This window comes from Eubalaena glacialis, chromosome 8 (genome assembly GCF_028564815.1).
Source record: "Eubalaena glacialis isolate mEubGla1 chromosome 8, mEubGla1.1.hap2.+ XY, whole genome shotgun sequence".
NCBI classification, from domain to species: Eukaryota; Metazoa; Chordata; class Mammalia; order Artiodactyla; family Balaenidae; genus Eubalaena; species Eubalaena glacialis.
In genome coordinates this window covers 97117835-97140003 of record NC_083723.1, presented here as the reverse complement: position 1 = coordinate 97140003, position 22169 = coordinate 97117835, and positions in this window count along the sequence as shown.

Here is a 22169-nt window from a genome sequence, read left to right as displayed (position 1 = left end):
AGGTAAACCACACTGTCAGAATAATGCTGGCAGGAAACATTCTTGGTGTTCTGTCCTGAATTGCACAGTTAGTGTGAAGTTAAAAACAAGTCTATTCCTCTTCAACACTCAGGAGAAGACAGACAGATATCAGATAAAATACTACCCCTGGGAATTTATGGTTTAAATACATACCAACTTACCTACATATCTACCTACATATATACATAAAAACACTATTTTCATCTTTGTGCTTCACTCATCAAGGTTCACATTTGAGTATGGACAAGCAATGAAAAGCACATACCTAATGAATTAAAATTATATTAAAATTTTAATTAGCAATAAAAACCTTTCCACAAAGAAAAAAATGAAGACAACCAAAATGTTGATCAAGACAGGAATGGCTAAATATGCTAGTGTATTAATAATGAGGATTATTACTGACAGAAGTTAAAAAATAGTGAGATAGACTAACACAAGATTTCTCCAAGTTATATGATGTAATGAAAGAAGCAAGTTACATATATACGTTAACATACAATTTATATTAAATTAGCATCACATAAAGCAGTACTATAGAGCAGGGTTCAGCAACCATGGCCAACAGGCCCAATCCAGTCTGCTGCCTTTTTTTTTTTTTTTTTTTTTTGGTAAAGTTATTTTGTAACATGCTATGCCTATTCATTTACACATTGTCTATGGCATTTTTCATACTGCAATGGCAAAGTCGAATAGTTGTGACAGAGACCCCATGCACTGCAAATGATGCTGCAATCAACACCCTTATGTATCTCTCAGTACATATGTATGAATCTTTCTCTGCAATAGATGTCAGGCTCTAGAAGTGATCCAGCTCCATAGTATGGTTTAAATAAATATTGACTAAATGAATTATTAGTCCCTAACTCTGATTTATCTTAATATGCCTTTAAATGAGTCAAAATCTAACCAAGCTTGGTGTTGGGAGAGAGAGACAGGGTATACTTCTAACTAGGCATTTAAACCTGCTCTATTATTATTTAATCATTTAAATCTTCACATTGGAAAAAAAACTAGAAATTATATTTTTTAAAAATCTTTATGGAAAAATAAAGGAGCATGTACATCAAAATATAGCATTTTTAATACTGAGATATTATAGTGCAGTGTATTGGACCAATAATAAGCTCTGAAGCCACAGCCTTAGATTCAGATCCTGGCCCCACCATTTACTAGCTAAGTAGCATGGTCAAGTTTAATTAAACTTTCAGTTTTTCAGTTTCATTATCTGTAAAATAAGAATAATAATGGTATTCACCACAGGATTGTCATGAGAATTAAAAGAGATAATACATGTACTGTACTTAGAGCCTGGCCTACAGCACATGCTGAATAATATTACTGTGATAGTGATGATCTTAAGCATCAGTTGTTCTTTCAAAAATGGAAAGAGAAAATTGAAAAAAATTTCTGATGGTAAAAAAGTTGATAACTGATTTGTAAAATTGAATTTTAATCATTCATATGGAATATAAACAATTTCACTCTTAATTGATACAAAAGAAAGGAATTCTTTATGATTACCTCCCAACACAAGCTATCAGAGCTATCTAAGGACATACTCTATTTTAGGAAAGAAAAAAACAAAACAATTAACATTCAAAGGAGCCAAATGATTATCCTTTTTCTTCTAAGCTTGTCCACAAAATCAGCTGAGAATGTGACATACAGTGGTCATTACTGATTCATGGGATCTTTGCCTAAGGCTTAGAAATATTCAAAGTGAAAGGGAAATGACTTTGATCATATAGAAAAAGTGCTGTTCAACATCATAATTTTATCAATATAATACTCATTATAGAAAGAATAGTATATCTCATGAATCATTCTGAAGTTTTCAAACTTAAAATTGAGTTTGTAATTGTAAAATGAATCATCTAACACTTTCTACTGATTGAATTTATTCCAAGTCTTGGTTGTGACTTATATTTATGACTTGACAAATATCTCAGACAAAAACACTTGGACACAGTGTACCTATTCATAACTGTGCTTACCTTGTATTTCATCCAGAAGTTTTTACAGATGGACACAATTATACTCTGTCTCACTGCTTTTGTTGCTCCTGTGGTTGGACCGTTTATCTTCTTCCTGCTTTATTTATTTATTTATTTATTTATTTATTTATTTATTTATTTTTATTTATTTTTACTTTTAACTATCACAACATTGCTAATCAGCTATATCCCAATATAAAATAAAAAGTTTAAAAAAAAAAAGCTTGTCTGCATCGACTGAGGAGAAGTTAGGTGTTCTAAAATATTTCCACATAATCTTTATTATAGTAGGATTTATTTTCTCTGTTAGAGCTGGGCTTAATATTTAAAATGTGCATTGTCAAGATTAGATTTGTATTAAAAAGTACTTATTTTGAACTGAAATAATGGTCATCTCATTACATTAATGTCCATGTAGTTGAACAACAGTGTTTTGAGACATTGTGGTTCTGACTAGAGAATCTGCATCTAAACAAATAATTTAAAATTCGTTTTCTCTGAATGGATGTGAATTTCTAGCACAGTGTGAGTGGGACATACTATGTATGGGAAACACGTTTTAAAAATAGACATGAGTTTTTAAATTCCCATATTAGCATTTAGAAACGAGTGTTCCATTTTGAATTGCACAAGTCTATGGGCTGTTAGAAAAGGAAGGAAGAAGAGTAAAAGTTTACATAAAAATTAATAGGGTTGGATCTTGATTTGAAATAATCAGAATACAAAAATTGTATAGTATTAGAAAAATTAAACGTTATATTGTAAAAAATTAACCTTATCCAAAGAGAGGTCCAGTCTTGACCCTTGGCTCCTGGAAGGTGATTGCTAAGCCCTTGGCATGTTATGCCTAATGAGAATGTCTTTGTTTACCTGGGGTCTTTGGGCCAGGTCAGTTAGTCTAACAATGTGTTTTAGAGTAATGTCTAGAGCCTGAGGTCAGCCATGTGGATGGCCAATCAAGTTTAGGAGACCAAGCACCAATAAAACTCTGGACTTCAAGGTTCTGGTGTACTTGACTGGTTGGCAGTAGTCCGTATGTATTATCATACAGCATCTATGGGAAATTAGCATTGTCCATGACCCCAGTGGGAAAAGGTAAGTGAAGCTCCACATTTGGAACTTCCCTGGACTTGCTCCATATATCTCTTTCACTGGCTTATTTTAGTCTGTAACCTTTCACTGTAATAACCACGAGTGCAACAGCTTTCAGTGACCTCTGTGAGTCCTTCTAGCAAATTCTCAAACCTGAGGGTGGTCTTGGGGACACCTGGACTTGCAGTTGGTGTCAGAGTGAGGGTGGTCTTGGGGACTGTTCTCTAACTGTATAGACTTTTTTTCTGATTTTCTGCCTTTTTATTACTGCTTAAAAATCTTCAGGGAGGTAGTGAAGTTCAAAACATAATTTGCTTTTCTATTTCCAGTATGATACACATTGCAGATATAGATATTTATTGATAGTCTGTTATCTTGGTAAGTTCTATTTAGTATGCCTCAATATACAACAAAGCATAATGAATATTGATGGTTTTTTGTTGTGTTTCTCTTTCATAAAAGAAATGTAAAATTAAAGGCTTGGTTTGAATTACCTGAATTGGATTTATAAAATTTCAGCAGTAAATAAGTATGAAGACCTTTATTTTTCATAATTGTTTTAGTTTTCTTTCTTTTTTTCCTATTTCTTTGTTTATTTAATTTTATTTATTTATTTATTTATTTATTTATTTATGGCTGTGTTGGGTCTTCGTTGCTGCACGTGGACATTCTCTAGTTGCGGTGAGTGGGGGCTACTCTTTGTTGCAGTGCACGGGCTTCTCATTGTGGTGGCTTCTCTTGCTGTGGAGCACAGGCTCTAGGCACGTAGGCTTCAGTAGTTGCAGCATGCAGGCTCGGTAGTTGTGGCTTGCGGGCTCTAGAGCGCAGGCTCAGTAGTTGTGGCTTGCGGGCTCTAGAGCGCAGGCTCAGTAGTTGTGGCACACGGGCTTAGTTGCTCCGCGGCATGTGGGATCTTCCTGGACTAGGGCACGAACCCGTGTCCCCTGCATTGGCAGACAGATTCTTAACCACTGTGCCACCAGGGAAGCCCTGTTTTAGTTTTCTTGATTGTTAATTTATCAGAATATCCTTTTCTACATGTTTTTTGCAAGAACAAAATTTATTTAGCCTTCTGTATTGACTGTCTTCATATTAGTGGGTACTTAGACACAAAATCCCATTGTTTTCTTCCTATAGACCAGATTTTCCTTTCATAGTCACATAACATGGCTTAAAAATAAAAGTTCTTCATTGTGAAAAGGATCAACTTCATGCTTAGTAGATTTTATTCCCTCACATTAGGCTTTTGGCAACTAAAACAAACCCTTCATTGATTTTATGTCATTTTCTCCCAGACAAAAACAAAATGAACAAATAACAATGCAAGTAGCCTTAAAAGTTAGTTTTCTAAAAAGAAATGTCAGTAATAAAACAAGTAAATTCATTTCTTTTGAACCAGCCCATTGCTATACTCACATAGTTTTCTTGATTAATTAAAAAATTTGATAATTTAAAAATTACTTTTATGTATTAACAATTATAAAGTTTTTGATACTGTGCTTCTCTGAATTTAGTATCTTAAATATAGCAGCCATTTATGTTTTTTTTTTAAACATCCTAAGCTCTTTTTTTTTTTAATTTTAATTTTTATTTATTTATTTATTTATGGCTGTGTTGGGTCTTCATTTCTGTGCGAGGGCTTTCTCTAGTTGCGGCAAGCGGGGGCCACTCTTCATCGCGGTGCATGGGCCTCCCACCATCGCGGCCTCTCTTGTTGCGGAGCACAGGCTCCAGACGCGCAGGCTCAGCAATTGTGGCTCACGGGCCTAGTCGCTCCGCAGCATGCCGATCTTCCCAGACCAGGGCTCGAACCCGTGTCCCCTGCATCGGCAGGCGGACTCTCAACCACTGCGCCACCAGGGAAGGGAAGCCCCCATTTATGTTTTAATTGTGTGTGTATGTATGTGTGTGCAAGTTTCCCGTGGCTGATACTACAAATTACCACAATTTTGGTGGCTTAAAAATACAGAAGTTTATTGTCTCACCAGTCTGTAGGCCAGGATCTGAAATGCCACACTCCCTCCAGAGGTTCTAGGGGAGAATCCATTCCTTGCCTCTTCCAGCCTCTGGTGGCTATATCACTCTCTTTGCCTCCATGGGTACATTACCTTCTCTTCTTTGTGTATGTAAAATCTCCCTTTGCCTCACTCATAAAAAACACGTGTGAGTGCATTTAGGGCTCACCTAGAATATCCAGGAAATTTTACCTACCTCAAGGTCCTTAAATTCATCATATCTGTAAAGGTCCCTTTTTTCCATATAAGGTAACATTCACAGGTTCCAAGGATTAGGACATGCCTGGGTTTTGTTTTTTTTTTTTTGCATTTTCAGCCTACCACAGTGTACAAGACTACCTTATAATTTTGTGTGATCATTGGGATCCCAAATCTATGTTAAAGTAACAGTATTAACTGTTGTCTCTGTGTGTTAGGTTGATAGATTTCTCTCAAATCATGGTTCTACTTTGTGCTTTTTCTATTATTATGTTTTCTATATGATCAGGAATATTTCAAGTATATATTAGGTAAATAAAATGTAAATTTTAAGACTTTTGTGGAGAATCAGAAATCTGTTGAGAGAGAGAGAGAGAGATCGATCTCCATTATTCAAGGAATTAAAAAAAGACTTTTCTAACATTTCTCTAAAAGTCCTAAGTAACATTTAGAAAAAATAATGGCTTTTCATCATAAGAAATGACCTGAATTTTACCAAATATTCTTTTATCTCAACGAGTTTTCTTCTCTCCATCCCTAGATTCACTTTTTTAATATTTTTAAAATATTAAAATTAATTTTTGATACTTTAAATTACCTTTCCAAAATTAAATGATTAAATCTAACACCCCCATGGTATAATTTTAGTTTTGTGATAATGCATGATTTCAAAAGTGTTAATAGAACATATACATTAATTTATTCTTATATTCCCACCTACAGAACGACCTCTACTAGTCATATGTAATAGTTCATTTCACATAAGAGAAAGGAGGTTTATTTTCTGTCACTAAGGACTGGGTATTTTATCGTTTTGAGATAATACCTTCATGGTTGAAAAGATATGCATTCTTTCTTGTAGAACCAATGAAATATGAGTCTAGAAGAGAAGGGTGAGAACTATGAATAAAAGTGCAATGAAAAATGAGAGCAATTAAGAAAAAGATGATATGAACTGTCAATTTACATCTCTGTAAGGCAGACCAAAATGCTGGCCAGGTTTTATAACATGAAGATAGTCTAACCATTTATAAATCTATAATGGTAACTGTCATGAACAGATGTGTGGGAAAATACCTCCCTGAGTGGGCTGATTTAGTTGTTGCTATGCTGTAGAATAGCCTCAGAGGGTGGCTGTGCCCCTTAGTGTTCAGCTGAAATACTAAGCAGAAAAAGTGAGATTGCTGTCCCTCTTTGTCAACTGCCAAATGTATTCAAGAAATTTTATGTGACTAGTTATGAGGGGAAATGCGTACTTACTCTGTGGCCATTTAGAAGGACTTGCCTAGGAAAACCTAACTTAACGTCTAGATGCTTCTGTCCATCAGATCTTTTTCTTATGCAAAAATGTATCAGGCTAGAGTAGAATTGTTAAAAAAAATTCAAAATTAAAGTGAAGCATTAGAAGCAATATCTAAATGAAATTACGATGGAAAAAGAAGGAACAAAGAAACAATTGGAAAAATTGGGGGGGAGAAGTCATTTATATTCTTCCGCTCCTGTATTGTCCTCCAAAATCCTTGCCCTAAGAGATGAGTTTAGTAAAATTATCTACAAAGAATTTCCAGTTCTAGTATCATAAATGGTTATGAGTTCTAAGAAATCTTCCCATTCCATAACAACTATATCTCAGATCAAATACAATTTTTGGAGTCCTGTTCATTTTTAAAAGGTAAGAGAGAACTCAACAAATACTCCTATTATAGCAAACAATGGAAATAATTGAAAACCAACCAAATGAGAAAAGCAAAGACTATTTATTCAGAGCTTGCTCTAGCAAAGGAATCTGCCTCCATTACTTGTGTTTTTGTAGAGACTCAAGGGCAAGCAGAGGAGTGGGAAAGCTTTATAAGTGGGAAAAATGGATGGCTTTAGTCATGGCCTGATTGAAGGCTGTTGGCATAGAGGAGGCTTTAGGCAAGCTAACTAGAAGTGGGGTATCCTATGTGATTGATTAGGAGTGCATATTTGTCTTTCTCTGGTTGGTCCTAATTTGGAAGCACAGACAAAAATTAGAGAAGTGTCAAGTTATTCGTCAATTCCTAGCCATTTGGGCCAATTGTTACAGAAGTTATTGTTTACCTTCCTAGTTTGTTAATAGAAATATCAATTTGGCTTCCTGCAAGTCTAATCTGTGACATCCTGGCTTCCTGCACTGGAGGGGTTGGTTTACTGTGTGGGTTGGTTTCCTGTGCAGGTTGGTACAGGTTATGGGTCAAAGTTCTAATTTTATATATGGTCTGGCCATTTTTTATACATTCAGTCTCTCAAAACAAATAAAATAAACCATGGCTAGGCCCACAGTGAACCAAGGCTGTGCTTGAAGGCCAGGAGATGGGCTTTGGTGGTCCCCTAGGCTTCAGCAACTGGGAGGTTAGGCCACAGAAGTAGGAACCTAGAGCATCAGGGCACTTGCCCAGCTGATAGTTGAAAGGATGGGGGTTGCCCTAGGGTTGGATTCCTCTTGCATATTCTGAATTTTGGAGGAAAAGAAAGGTGAGGAACCTGGATATTTAATTCCTTTTCTGAACCTAAACCGTCAAGGATACTGAAATGGTCCTAGGTTGGGAATACTCTCAAACTACTAGCAGAACAGAAAAAAAATCTCTTATTCAAAGTTATTTCTGCAAGACTCCCATAAAATACAATAAGAGTGAGAAATAAGCTCACCAAAACAAACTATCGAAAATACTACAAGGCAAACCACAATGATAAGAGTTAATAGAATCAAAAGCAACAAGTTAACCCCCTAGGTACTACAGAAATTTCGAAGATCAGATTAAAAATGTAGAATATGCAATTCTTTTAAATACAGGATTCACTGAAACATAAGGAATTGTCAAGGAACTATCAAAATAAACAGGCAGAAAAGTGATTTACTTCCTGAAATGAAAAGCATAAAGTGAATAAGAAACTCACTAGACAGGTTAATCCCCAGGTTAAACGTAGTTGAAAGGAGAATTAGTGAACAGAAAGATATATGAAAAGAGGATATTAGGAGACATGGAGGATAGAGTGAGAATGCCAGAATGCATATCAAGAGACTAGAGAGAAGAACATAGAGCTAATGGATCAGTTTCTAAAACTGACAGCAAGAATGATTCCATATACACTAGAAGCATAACATGTATCAGATAAATAAGAGAAATGTATACTGTAATGATACTTTTCTTTCTTTTTTTTAAAATTCACCAATTTTAAAATATTTTTTAAATATATTTATTTATTTTATTTATTTTATTTTTGACTGTTGGGTTTTCGTTGCTGCACACTGGCTTTCTCTAGTTGCGGCAAGCAGGGGCTACTCTTCGTTGCAGTGCTCAGGCTTCTCATCGCATTGCGGTGTCTTCTCTTGTTGTGGAGCATGGGCTCTAGGTGCACGTGCTTCAGCAGTTGTGGCACGTGGGCTTGGTAGTTGTGGCTCGCAGGCTCTAGAGTGCAGGCTCAGTAGTTGTGGCACACGGGCTTAGTTGCTCTGCAGCATGTCAGATCTTCCCAGACCAGGGATCGAACCCGTGTCCCCTGCATTGGCAGGCGGATTCTTAACCACTGCACCACCAGGGAAGCCCTACTTTTCTTTCTAAAGACTATATATATATATATATATATATATATATATATATATATATATATCTTGAAGGGAACTAGAGGAAAAAAAAATGCACTTAAGTATTAGTATTTTATTTCTAGCACTCATGTTCATCCTTGAGTTAAGACGATCTAGTAGACTCTAGGGGACTCTTTCTAAATACATTTATCTACTTGTGACGGAAAAATCAACCGGAACTAGCACAACATTTTTTATTTATTTACATAATATATCTTCTACAGGGGACTATTTGTCTTAGCACTCTTGGCAGCTCCAGTGCAATCTCACAGAGCATCCTAGGGTTTCACTGATCCACACCTAATGGTACCTGAAAAAATCTATTCTTCCTACCTTGTCTCAGAATCCCTGAAAGTCTGCACGTTCTCCCAGCTCTAACAGCAGTGATGTTTACTAAAATCAGCATTTTGCTTTGCTGAGGCATAGGCAACATCTGACAGTAAAGAGGGTAACAAGACAGACAAGGGATTAATTTCCAAAATATACAAACAGCTCATATAGCTCAATATCAAAAAAACAAACAACCCAGGAGGGGAACAGAGGGAAGTTGGAAACTTTGTTTCATGTGCAAATGAGAATGGATTAACCTTAGCCCCAGTAACTCTTTAACTTAAGCATGCATCAGAAATACCTGAAGGACTTCTTAAAATTAAAGCACAGATTCTTGGGCCTCAACTTTTGACTGCCTAATTCAGTAGGTGGAGGATGGACCCCCAAATTTGTATTTTTAACAAATTCCCAGGGAACATTGATGCTGCTCGTCAAGAAACACGTGTTGAGAAACTTTGCCTTAGCCCTACCCTACAATTTAATTTTGATGTTGACTGAGAGAATGGTTGCAGCTAGACTCTCCAAGAAGTGTATACGTTATGTGGTAACTAGATTCTCTCCTTGGTCAAACTCTACTCAGGCACCCCTGAACTCTTTTTCAAGTAGGATTCGACTTTTGGACTTCCATGTTCCTCTCTGCCTTGTTCAATTTTAACAAGAATCCTGCTAAGTCGGTTTAGCCAGAATTTCCCATCCTCCATATCAGATCATCCTGGGTATCTATCTAATCAGGTTCTTATCCTCCACCATCCTACAGGTGATGTCTGAGCACCTTGGCCTGCCTTCAGCGAGAATCCTATAATGTCAGTTTAGTTAGAATCCCCCTTCCTTTGATGTTTCCTCTTGGTAATTTTGCTTCTACTGACCCATAACCTGTCCCTGGCTATAAATTTCCACTTTTCCTTGTTGTTTTCAGGGTTGAGCCCAATCTCTCTGGCCACTGCAAGACTCCATTGTACTTATCCCTATCACTATCACAGTAGTCTTCCCTTCAAGAAAGTCTTCCTTACTATCTTTAACAATTGTCATTGGATGAGTTTTTTCTTTAACAGTTTGAATATTATTATTTTTAACAGTGACCAAAGTCTGTTCTTCTCTCTATTCTTAAAGATAAATCTGTTTACTTGATCTACTCCCAGGACATATACTCTTGGAAATATGTAATTGATGGTACTCTTCGCATAAATCACTTGCCAAGAAGCCAGATTTTAATCTGTGGTAACACTTCTTAAACAGTTTTCAAAATAACAGCTTTATTCAGCTCTCTAACAGGTTTCAAAAGTTGGCTTCAACATGATTGCTTTGTTTCCTGAGGAATCCCAGCTGGAAATCATGATAAAGAGAAGAATCAGAAATGTTTGCTTAGATTGCTCAGACTTTCCTTTTCTCAGAATCCAGCTTCTTGCATTTTCTATCATGACATGCTAGTTTCCTATAATAGCTTCTTCCTCTAGAGTAGTGGTTTTCACCCAGAGCAATTTTGCCCATCAGGAGACATTTGACCAAGTGTGAAGACATTTTGCTTTTCACACTTGGGAAAGTGTCACTGGAATCTAGAGGTTAGAGCCCAAGGATGCTGCTAAACATCCTACAAGGCACAGAAAGGCCTCCCACAACAAAGAATTATCCACTTCAGTATGTTAATAGTGCCGATCTTGAGAAACCTTGCTCTAGAGAAAGGGCGGCGAACTATGGCCCATGGGCCAAATTCGGCTCCACAACCTGTTTTTGTAAGTAACTTTTCATTGGAACACAGCCGTGATCATTTGTTTACATGTTGTCTATGTCTGCTTTTGAGCAACAGTGCCAGAGTTGAGAAGTTGTGACAGAGACATATGGCTCACAAGCCTAAAATATTTATTATCTTGTCCTTTACAGAGAAAAGTTTGTTAACTGAAGGTGATCTCTGAACCAACATTATCATCATCATCACATCATCCCCATCACCATCAGTTGGGAACTTGTTAGAAATGTTGATTCTGGGGACCAATCCTAGATTGACTGATTTGAAATTTTTGGCTATGGGACCCAACAATCTATATTTTAACAAATCCTCCAAGTGGTTCTCATTTTGGCCAAATCTTGAGAATACTGCTGTAGCGTATTATATTCTATAAAATATTACCCAGATTAACCTATAGTTTGTAACATGATAATTGCTTTCTTTTCTATTGGTGCACTTAATATTCTATAAATATATGTTGTTAGTAGACTTTGCAATGAGGCAGGACTAAGATTAATAAGATCCACAATCCATTATCCCAAACTCAGAGTCTGTGTTGCTTTACAATAGACTGAAATCCCCAAGCCATCTGTGGAACTTGTAACTATTTTTCTTCCCAATCTTATTACAATACAGATTCATGCGTCCTACCTTGGTTCTAATGAATTAGAAGCTCCATTGATATGATCTGGGTTAGTGTACTTATAAGAACCACTTTAAGTGATTTTTGGTGCCAGCCAGACCAAGAAAGAACAGAATTTTACAAGACTTTTTGATTTCTGGGGTCAACAGAGGGAGAAGTGGAAGTCAAAGGTGAAAAAAAAAAAAAATATATATATATATATATGTATGTGTGTATGTGTATATATATATCTCCCAGATTCCCAAATATACATACATGGGATCTGAGAGACTAACATGTTGCAGTTAATCAACTACGCTAGTAAATGGAGAATTCTGAGTTTCCAAAGCATAAGCACGCCACAAAATATCATCATATCAGTTAAGAAGAAAACTCACTAACTTTGGCTTAAATCCTGGAGAACATTCATGATGTGCTTTAGGCTTTAAATTGCATTTTAGAGGTAGATGACCCGGCATTGGTTATCAGTGTCATCAAGGATCCAGGCTCATTTGGCCCTTCCCCCTTTTCTATCCCCAGTGTGATGGCTGACTCTCCATCTCAATCTGATGCCAGTATGGCTGCTACAGCTTTAAGAATCATGCCTTCCTCACATGACAGCAACATCTAAAATAAGGAGAAAAGAGTTACTGGAAAGAAAGCTTTTTCTCCTATACCTCTCTTGTCATGGAACAGAAGTTCTCAGCAGATGTCCCATTATGTCTTATTGACTGAAACCAAGTCCTATGCGTACTCTTAGAGCAATAATTGACAAAATGTGATGAGAAAGCCATGAATTGCTTAAATTATGATTTATCCCTTTAGACCGGGCACATTACTACCCTAACGAAATCAGAGAAATGGCTACTGGGCAGCAAGCAACCAGTAGTGTCTGATGCAACCATGAACACTAATAAGCTATTGAAAGTAATTTATTATTTAATTATTGCAAATGTGTTTTAGCATGCTATAGTTCTTCAGGTCACATATATGAACACAGTTTCCATTAAATTTCTTGCAGAAATAGAGCCATGAGCCTGGACTATTTTATGCATGTATTTTACTGCCCTTGGCTTAAGATCTTCACATTTACCTCCCTCATTTTCTTCCAAAACATTTTCTTCTAAATCTCCTTGTTATTTGGTTCAGAAGTCTATCTTCAGATATTTAACTTACTAAAAAAACAGGTTAGGGAAGTTAGGACATTTTGGTAAAGCCAATATACATATTTTAATAACATGCAAACTTCAAGACTTGCTTAAATATCTCAAAGTTCTATGAGAGTGTTTTCAAGCATCCTTTATTCAAGAATATGAAATAGTTTCATTCTTGGGGTTGAGTGATTTTTTTTTGATATTGGCCTCTCCCAACTCTTTAATAATAATTGCAGTCCTTTGATTATAAAACTTGAAAAACTGATATGGTCAAATATTCCATATTACAAATCCTGAAATTATGTTAATTAATTTCATTTCACATTAAAACTTAGGTTTTTTTATTTTTCTTGAAATTATATTAATGACCAGCTGCTAAGAACCCAAGTTTCATTGTTTTTGCTAACATGAAGATTGGTTTAGTAAGTGACACAGACTTTGTTTTTTTATGACTAGTGTGGCATATTTGTGATAAAGATGACCTGCAGTGGAGATGCAGTGGAGATGATTTGCAAAGAAAATGGCTCGTCTTCTCTACAGAGCTCTTAGAGACATTTCTGATTACAAATATATATATATACATACATACATATATATACACAAACACATCTATATATACATATATATTCATTTATATATATAAATAAAATATAAATAAATGTAGAATATAAATAAAACTATATATATAGTTTTTCATTTAACATATGTATAGTTTTTTTTAATTTATTAAAACCTGAAATGTTGGTGACAGAAGTTTCCATTTAAGAAAAGTAAAAATTTTAACCCATTCCTCTTTAAGAAGTGACCTTTGTAACAAAAAAAACAATGTGCTCCTTTCTCATTGCAAGATCTAATTCATAATTTAATTCCCTCAGGAATTCACTGTGGGTTATAAGAGATTTTTAGTGTTTTGACACTGTGCCTTAACTATGCTGTTGTCAATTGTAGGTCATGTTTGTGAGTGTTTCTGCTCTATAAATTGATAGTCATTAGAATTCCCTGTTTAATTTTATACAAGTTGATTGAATTGTTTTACATGTTTAAAGTTTTATAAACTTGAAAAAATATAAAGTACTAATATGCCATTTGCTAATTATGAACTTGCAAGGAATCTTGAAATTACTGGTTTTAATACTCTATTTATAGGATTTCCTATTCCCTGGTTCCCTAGTGACAAGAATTGATGAGTATGAACAAGTAATCAAACGTTATCTGTGTTAAAGTATGAAGTGGAACATAGTTTCCACTGCCATAAATTTTTCTGTCCATATGGTAAAGGTACAATATTGGCACTGAAGCTTGTATGTCCATCTGGACAGAACCTAATTTTCCTGGATAAGGCAGAGCTTTCTAAATCAAGCCATCTGTTTGTATGCCTTAAAAGAACCTGTAAATAAAATAAGGCAATATGTGCATGTGAAAAGAGATCAGAGTTAGCTTGACATTTATTTAGCACAATAGGCAGACAGTTATGACCACATATTGATTATTGTCAAATGTATTATTTTTTCTGCTTTGGACCAATTAGTGTTGTCTATGACCTATAAAGAATAGTTAATGCATGTATTAATCATCAGTATCCAAAGTGCATAAAGCTAGAAAGTACCCCAAATTTTTGTCAGTCCACCCAGCTACTCTTCTTGGCCATTGAAGAACCTCCACTTGTTGCTTTTATCACTGCATTTTATGAAAATCTTTCAGAAAATTTTAACAGAGTATGTCTTAAACAAGAAAATATAAGCAGTGTGTATGAATGAACTGCTCTGGAAAAAGATGTGTTCAGAAAAAGTTAATACCTGCCTGTTATGAAGTAGCTTTAATATTTTGTTGTAGTAGGCAGAATTCTGAGATGGCTTTCATGACTTTGCCCCCTTGGTGTTAGTCCTGTACTTATGTTACCTTACATGGCAAAAGTGCTGTTGCTACTATAATTAAGGTTACTAACCATTTGACCTTAAAACAGGGAGATATTCTGAATGGGCCTAACCTAGTCATAAGAGCTCTTTAAAAGCAGAGTTTTCTCCAATTAATAGCAGAAGAGAAAGCCAGAGAGATGTGCTCAGGGTAGCCTGAAAGGAAGTAAATGTGCAATTTTTGAATTGCCTTTGGATGCCACGTGGAAAGGTGGAATCTAGGAGATGAGAACTACCTGGCCAACAGCTAGTAAATGTGGACCTCAGTCAACTAATTGCAGGATTTAAGTTATATCAACATGCATATAATAGCCACAGACTTTCAAAATACTTTGTCCTTCTCCTTTTAGTACTGATGAAGTGTATGGATGCTGAATATGTGGGTGTTGAATCATCTAAAAGTGGCCTGACTTCATGCAGAACACATTTTCTCTGTCTTTTATAAGACTGTTGGAAGGAGATAACTATGCTCTAGAAACAGCCAATTGCTCTAGAATAGTAAGTGTGATGTCCTTAGGTACACATTTATGTATATTGTTTATTGTCACAGTGATGTGAAATAAATTAATCTTATATTCCTTTAGTTATGTGGACAATAACGGTTGTCCACCATGTATTTGGGTATAAATAGCATTTCACACTCCTTAGTGTTTTCTACAAATGTAATTTTTTTCTTAGTTTATTAGTTTTTTAATATACAAAATCAGTTGCTGTGGTAAATTTTCACAAACTACATACAATTAATTATAATCATCAATAATGAAAATAACACAAGTTCTCAGACATACGCACGGACACTCACGTTTGTTCTAGATTGGATTCCCCAATATATAGGGTTCTCTTTTTATTTATTTATTTATTTATTTATTTATGGCTGTGTTGGGTCTTCGTTTCTGTGCGAGGGCTTTCTCTAGTTGCGGCAAGTGGGGGCCACTCTTCATCGCGGTGCGCGAGCCTCTCATTATCGCGGCCTCTCTTGTTGCGGAGCACAGGCTCCAGACGCGCAGGCTCAGTAATTGTGGCTCACGGGCCTAGTTGCTCCACGGCATGTGGGATCTTCGCAGACCAGGGCTCGAACCCATGTCCCGTGCATTAGCAGGCAGATTCTCAACAACTGTACCACCAGGGAAGCACTATAGGGTTCTCTTGAACCCAAACATTTCTTGCCAAATTCCAGGTTGAGAGTTCACCTTTTCCAATTTCACATTTCCCCATAGGCCTCTCTAATTCTTCTTGGAATCCTGTGGGCATTCTTTTTCCCTTAGACTAGGATTGTGGAGTCTTTAAGAAACCCTTAGAAACCCTAAGAAATTAGTTACTTCTGAAGCACCACCAGATTTTGTGGTATGATGTGATGGACAGAGAAGAAACCCAGGAGGGGTCTTGATAATGTGGATGGACTGGGAAAAGTTAAAAAAAAAAAAAAGAGAAGTAAAAGACCTGTTTCTTCTCATCTTCCTCCCCAAGTGGACACCAGAGCCAGGAATATGCATTCAAGGCTTATTTAAATGGTCCCTCTACCCAAATAAGTTATATCTACCTGTTTACTATTATTAAACTTTATATAACAAGAAAGACTTCAACTTCGTAGTTAAAAGATAAAGTCTTTTAAAAGGCAAACACATGGGAGAATTTTCACATTTAAATAAATGTGCATCACAATATGTAATATCATATCAGATATGTTCCCCTTTTGGGAGGGGAAAAGTGCTCAAAGTCACCACAGTGTTTGAATTGGGAAAAGAAATTTCATTAAAGGTGATAAAGAAGTAAAAAAGGATTGTTGGTGACTCAGAACAGCTCTCTTCATCCTGACAAGTTTGCTAATTGCTGTACTATTTATCTCAATTTGTATGAAAAGGAAATTTGAGTACTGAGGGTATATAAAAGTCATACCTTGTAGACCTGGGTGCCTGGATATGCAATGTACACACGTGAGTAGCTTGGAGGAAACTACATTTCACAACTAAACCACCTTCCACTAAATGTCTGCCTTCAAACCACCTCTGGACAGCAGGTCACAGATAGGCAACTCCTATGCTATAAAGTGTTTTCAAATGATGTTGACAATGTAAAAGACCCACATTTAGTAGGAAAAGCGAGACATCATTTGGTTCCAAGAGATTCAGTGTTAAAGACTGGAAGTATAACTGTTGGACATTTTGGGCAACACTCCTTGGCTAATCTTATGCCAAGTTGGGTAGGAGAGAGACTGGGGAGACATGGCATGGTGTAGAAGGAGAGAGGTGTGTAATGGCCTTCCCCAGGTTTAGCATATCAAGGATGTTTGATCTTTCCCTGGGGACCTGAGACACTTAGAGAAGTTGACTGGGCTAGTGCTATCTTGCGGTTTAGAGGACCCCCAACAGCAGGTTGCTCTGGAGTTAAACCCTATTTGCCACAACTGAAGAAAATGTGAAAGACTGAGCTGAAACTGGAACACCCTATGGAGATCTGTAGAAATGAGAGTGCTTACAGAGCACTGGAAATAATTCACACAAGAGCCTAAAGAAAGCAAGCTCACAGAGAAGGCACTGAGGATCAGCAGAGTTGTCCAGACAGTCGGTTGACAATTGAGAGAGGAATGTAAGAGCCAGCTAAGTAGAGAGATATCTGTCCCTTTTCCAACCACCCCTAACACTAACACATCTCTTCTTCACTCTAACACATAAAAAGAAGTAGGATTTCAATAAAAAGGATAAAGCGGGTATCTCAGAACCAGAATCATTCCCCATCCCTTCCCCAAATGGTAAGGATATCAGCTCAAGACTTAACAAGAGGGTGAAAAGTAGATAGAATGTAAATAGTTTGAGCTTGGAATATTAAATTGAATAGATCAAAAATGACTGGAAAAGTGTATTATCTGACTAAAAATACAGAAAATAGCAATTCAACACAGTATGATTTGAGGTAGTGACAAGAGAAAATATATCACACTGTGTGAGTCTGATTAAGGACACAACAAAAAACAGAAAAGTATCACTTAGGGCTTCCCTGGTGGCGCAGTGGTTGACCATCTGCCTGCCAATGCAGGGGACACGGGTTCGTGCCCTGGTCTGGGAAGATCCCACATGCCGCAGAGCAACTAGGCCCGTGAGCCACAATTACTGAGCCTGCGCGTCTGGAGCCTGTGCTCCGCAACAAGAGAGGCCGTGATAGTGAGAGGCCCGCGCACCGCGATGAAGAGTGGCCCCCACTTGCCGCAACTAGAGAAAGCCCTCGCACAGAAATGAAGACCCAACACAGCCATAAATTAATTAATTAATTAATTAATTAATTAATTTAAAAAAGAAAAGTATTTAAAACATATGTGCTAATTGTATTTGTCAAAGACTTCTAGATATAACTAGCCAACCTGTGAAATTCTCTAGATGTCCAATTGCCACTAATCAATTTGTATTTATCCCACTAATGCAGGAAAATACCTATGCCCTCTACTAATTCAGAAAACAAACTTTAAACTTAAAAATATTTTTATACTAAAATGTCTTCTACTGAGCCCTCAACTAAGTAGAACATTCAATTTCATAAATTTTCCTTTCTTCTAGCATTCTGTTTATTTGAATGAAGAAACTGAACAAATACAGAAATACAATGATTCTTATTTTCTCCAATAATTCATTTATAACAAAGGTTTAACTATTTGTAATGCTTCGTGAAATCTTATTAGGGAAAAAACAGAAAAATTTAATCTTAAGGTAACTTTAGTACTGAAAGTATTGCTTTATTGATTTTAAAGGAATAATTTTGAGGTAACTCCAAGTGCAGTAAATCAAGAGTGCGTATTAAAAACCATAAATGTGTAAATATTATTTCAAAAAATTCATTAGATCTTTGATAATTTGATCTGTATTTTCTCATATGTTTACTTATACATCTTATTTATTCTTGCACACTAATTAACAAACTCCACTTTTGTGCAAAAGTCCTAATCTTAAATTTTAAGTCTTGATATAGAGCCTTGGAGCCACCTAATTCTATAGTTCCCTCATGTAGTATTAGCATATCTGCTAATTCTAACAGGAAGTGATGACTTGAGTGAATGCTGAGTGCATTTGTGATGCATGGGAGTGCAAAACATCTTTGTCTTTGTGATTTGGATTTTATCTATAATTGACAAAGTTGAGAGAACAAGCTCTCCAAAAGTAATGCACTCTGTTTTAAAATCAAAACAGTTGTCAAGTTAAACAAAAAATCTCAGAAATACCAAACAGACAGCAGATCATTAATCATAGGACAGTAGGATTTCATTTTCTTGTAGAAACAAATTGTATCTGTTCTTCTAGCTAGTCACTGAGTTTTTCATTTTATGACATGAAGAAAAGCTATTATGTCTCATAATCAGATAAAGGTAACTATTGAGTCTTTAAAAACTGCTTTGAATACTTTGGATGGCACATCTCTGATATTTTCAGGATATAGAATGATGAGCTAGAGAAATGTTCATTATACTACTGATACGATAAAAGAAATGGAACCCATGACAAATATTTTTCTCTGGAAAATAATGAAGTGTTTTGTGAAAAGTACATTTTGGGGGCAAGATTATAATGAAAGTCAATGACACTGAAGAGGAAATACTTCCTGAGATACGTGAGCTTCAGTAACACTCTCATAGATTCAGAAAGTTCCCAGTATATGTAAAAATTTTAGGTCATATGCTTAAATGTAGTGACATATAAATATATCAATTTATTGTAAGTATACAAATAATGTCATTTTAGCAATAATGATAATTGTGTATGTATGTATGTGTTGTTGACTATAGTACAGTGAAAAAGGGAGCAAAGGAGCAGGGTTTGAAGTTAATTTTTCAACTAAAATAATGATATTGGACTAGTCCCATATTCAGTTTTAATGTCAAGCACTTAATCTTCAAAATAGCAATAATAATGCCAACCTTACTATTTTGTTAAGAGAATTAAATTAAATGGAATAATATAGATGGCAACTAACAGTGCTTGAAATACAGAAAGATACCAATAAACATATATCAGAATCTTACTATATACATATTATAAGCAATATTAGTTTTATTTGTTGGACTCCAATTTTATTAAAGCTTTATAATTGTTAATATGTACAATGTTTCTTAAACACCTAGGCAGGAGACCTTCAAGATGGCAGAGGAGTAAGACGTGGAGATCACCTTCCTCCCCACAAATACATCAGAAATATATTTACAAGTGGAACAACTCCTACAGAACACCTACTGAACGCTGGCAGGAGACCTCAGACTTCCCAAAAGGCAAGAAACTCCCCACGTACCTGGGTAGGGCAAAAGAAAAAAGAAATAACAGAGATAAAAGAATAGGGATGGGACCTGCACCAGCGGGAGGGAGCTGTGAAGGAGGAAAGGTTTCCACACACTAGCAAGGCCCTCCTCGGGTGGAGACTGCGGGTGGCAGAGGGGGGGAGCTTCCAAGCCACGGAGGAGAGTGCAGCAACAGGGGTACGGAGGGCAAAGCTGAGAGATTCCCGCACAGAGGATCCGTGCCGACCAGCACTCACCAGCCCGAGAGGCTTGTCTGCTCCCCCACCGGGCGGGCGGGGCCTGGGAGCTGAGGCTCGGGGTTCGGTCGGATCGCAGGGAGAGGACTGGGGTTGGCTGCGTGAACACAGCCTGAAGGGGGCTAGTGCGCCTCGGCTAGGCGGGAGGGAGTCCGGGGAAAAGTCTGGAGCTGCCAAAGAGGCAAGAGGCCATTGTTTCGGGTACGCGAGGAGAGGGGATTCAGAGCACCACCTAAACGAGCTCCAGAGATGGACGTGAGCCACGGCTGTCAGCGCAGACCCCAGAAACGGGCATGAGACGCTAAGGCTGCTGCTGCCACCACCAAGAAGCCTGTGTGCAAGCACAGGTCACTCTCCACACCTCCCCTCCCGGGAGCCTGTGCAGCCCGCCACTGCCAGGGTCCCGTGATCCAGGGACAACTTCCCCGGGAGAACGCACGGTGAGCCTCAGGCTGGTGCAACGTCATGCCGGCTTCTGCACCACAGGCTTGCCCCACATCCATACCCCTCCCTCCCCCGGCCTGAGTGAGCCAGAGCCCCCAAATCAGCTGCTCCTTTAACCGTGTCCTGTCTGAGCGAAGAACAGATGCCCTCAGGCGACCTACATGCAGAGGCGGGTCCAAATACAAAGCTGAACCCCGGGAGCTGTGTGAACAAAGAAGAAAAAGGGAAATCTCTCCCAGCAGCCTCAGGAGCAGCGGATTAAATCTCCACAGTCAACTTGAGGTACCCTGCATCTGTGGAATACCTGAATAGACAACGAGTCATCCCAAAATTGAGGCAGGGGACTTTGGGAGCAATGATACATATATTTTTTTCCTTTTTCTCTTTTTGTGAGTATATATGTGTATGCTTCTTTTTGTGATTTTTTCTGTATAGCTTTGCTTGTACCATTTCTCCAAGGGTTCTCTCTATCCGTTTTTTTTTTCTTTTTAATTTTTTTATTTTTAATACTTATTTTTTACTTTTTATTTTAATAACTTTATTGTATTTTTTCTTTCTTTCTTTCTTTCTTTCCTTTTTTCTCCCTTTTTTTCTGAGCCATGTGGCTGACAGGGTCTTGGTGCTCCGGTCGGATGTCAGGCCTGAGCCTCTGAGGTGGGAGGGCCAAGTTCAGGACGTTGGTCCACCAGAGACCTCCCAGCTCCATGTAATATCAAGCAGCAAAAGCTCTCCAAGAGATCTCCATCTCAATGCTAAGACCCAGCTCCACTAAATGATGAGCAAGCTCCAGTGCTGGGCACCCTATGCCAAACAACTAGCAGGACAGGAAAACAACCCCACCCATTAGCAGAGAGGCTGCTTAAAATCATAATAAGGTCACAGACACGCCAAAACATACCACCAGACGCAGTCCTGCCCACCAGAAAGAAAAGATCCAGCCTCATCCACCAGAACACAGGCACTAGTCCCCTCCACCAGGAAGCCTACACAACCCACTGAACGAACCTTAGCCACTAGGGGCAGACACCAAAAACAACGGGAACTATGAACCTGAGCCTGTGAAAAGGACACCGCAAACACAATAAGTTAAGCAAAATGAGAATACAGAAAAACACACAACAGATGAAGGAGCAAGGTAAAAACCCACCAGAACAAACAAATGAAGAGGAAGTAGGCAGTCTACCTGAAAAAGAATTCAGAGTAATGACAGTAAAGATGATCCAAAATCTTGACAATAGAATGGAGAAAATACAAGAATCGTTTAACAAGGACCTAGAAGAACTAAAGAGCAAACACACAATGATGAACAACACAATAAATGAAATTAAAAATTCTCTAGACGTAATCAATAGCAGAATAACTGAGGCAGAAGAACAGATAAGTTACCTGGAAGATAAAATAGTGGAAATTACCACTGCAGAGCAGAATAAAGAAAAAAGAATGAAAAGTATTGAGGACAGTCTCAGAGACCTCTGGGACAACATTAAACACAACAACATTCGAATTATAGGGGTCCCAGAAGAAGAAGAGAAAAAGAAACGG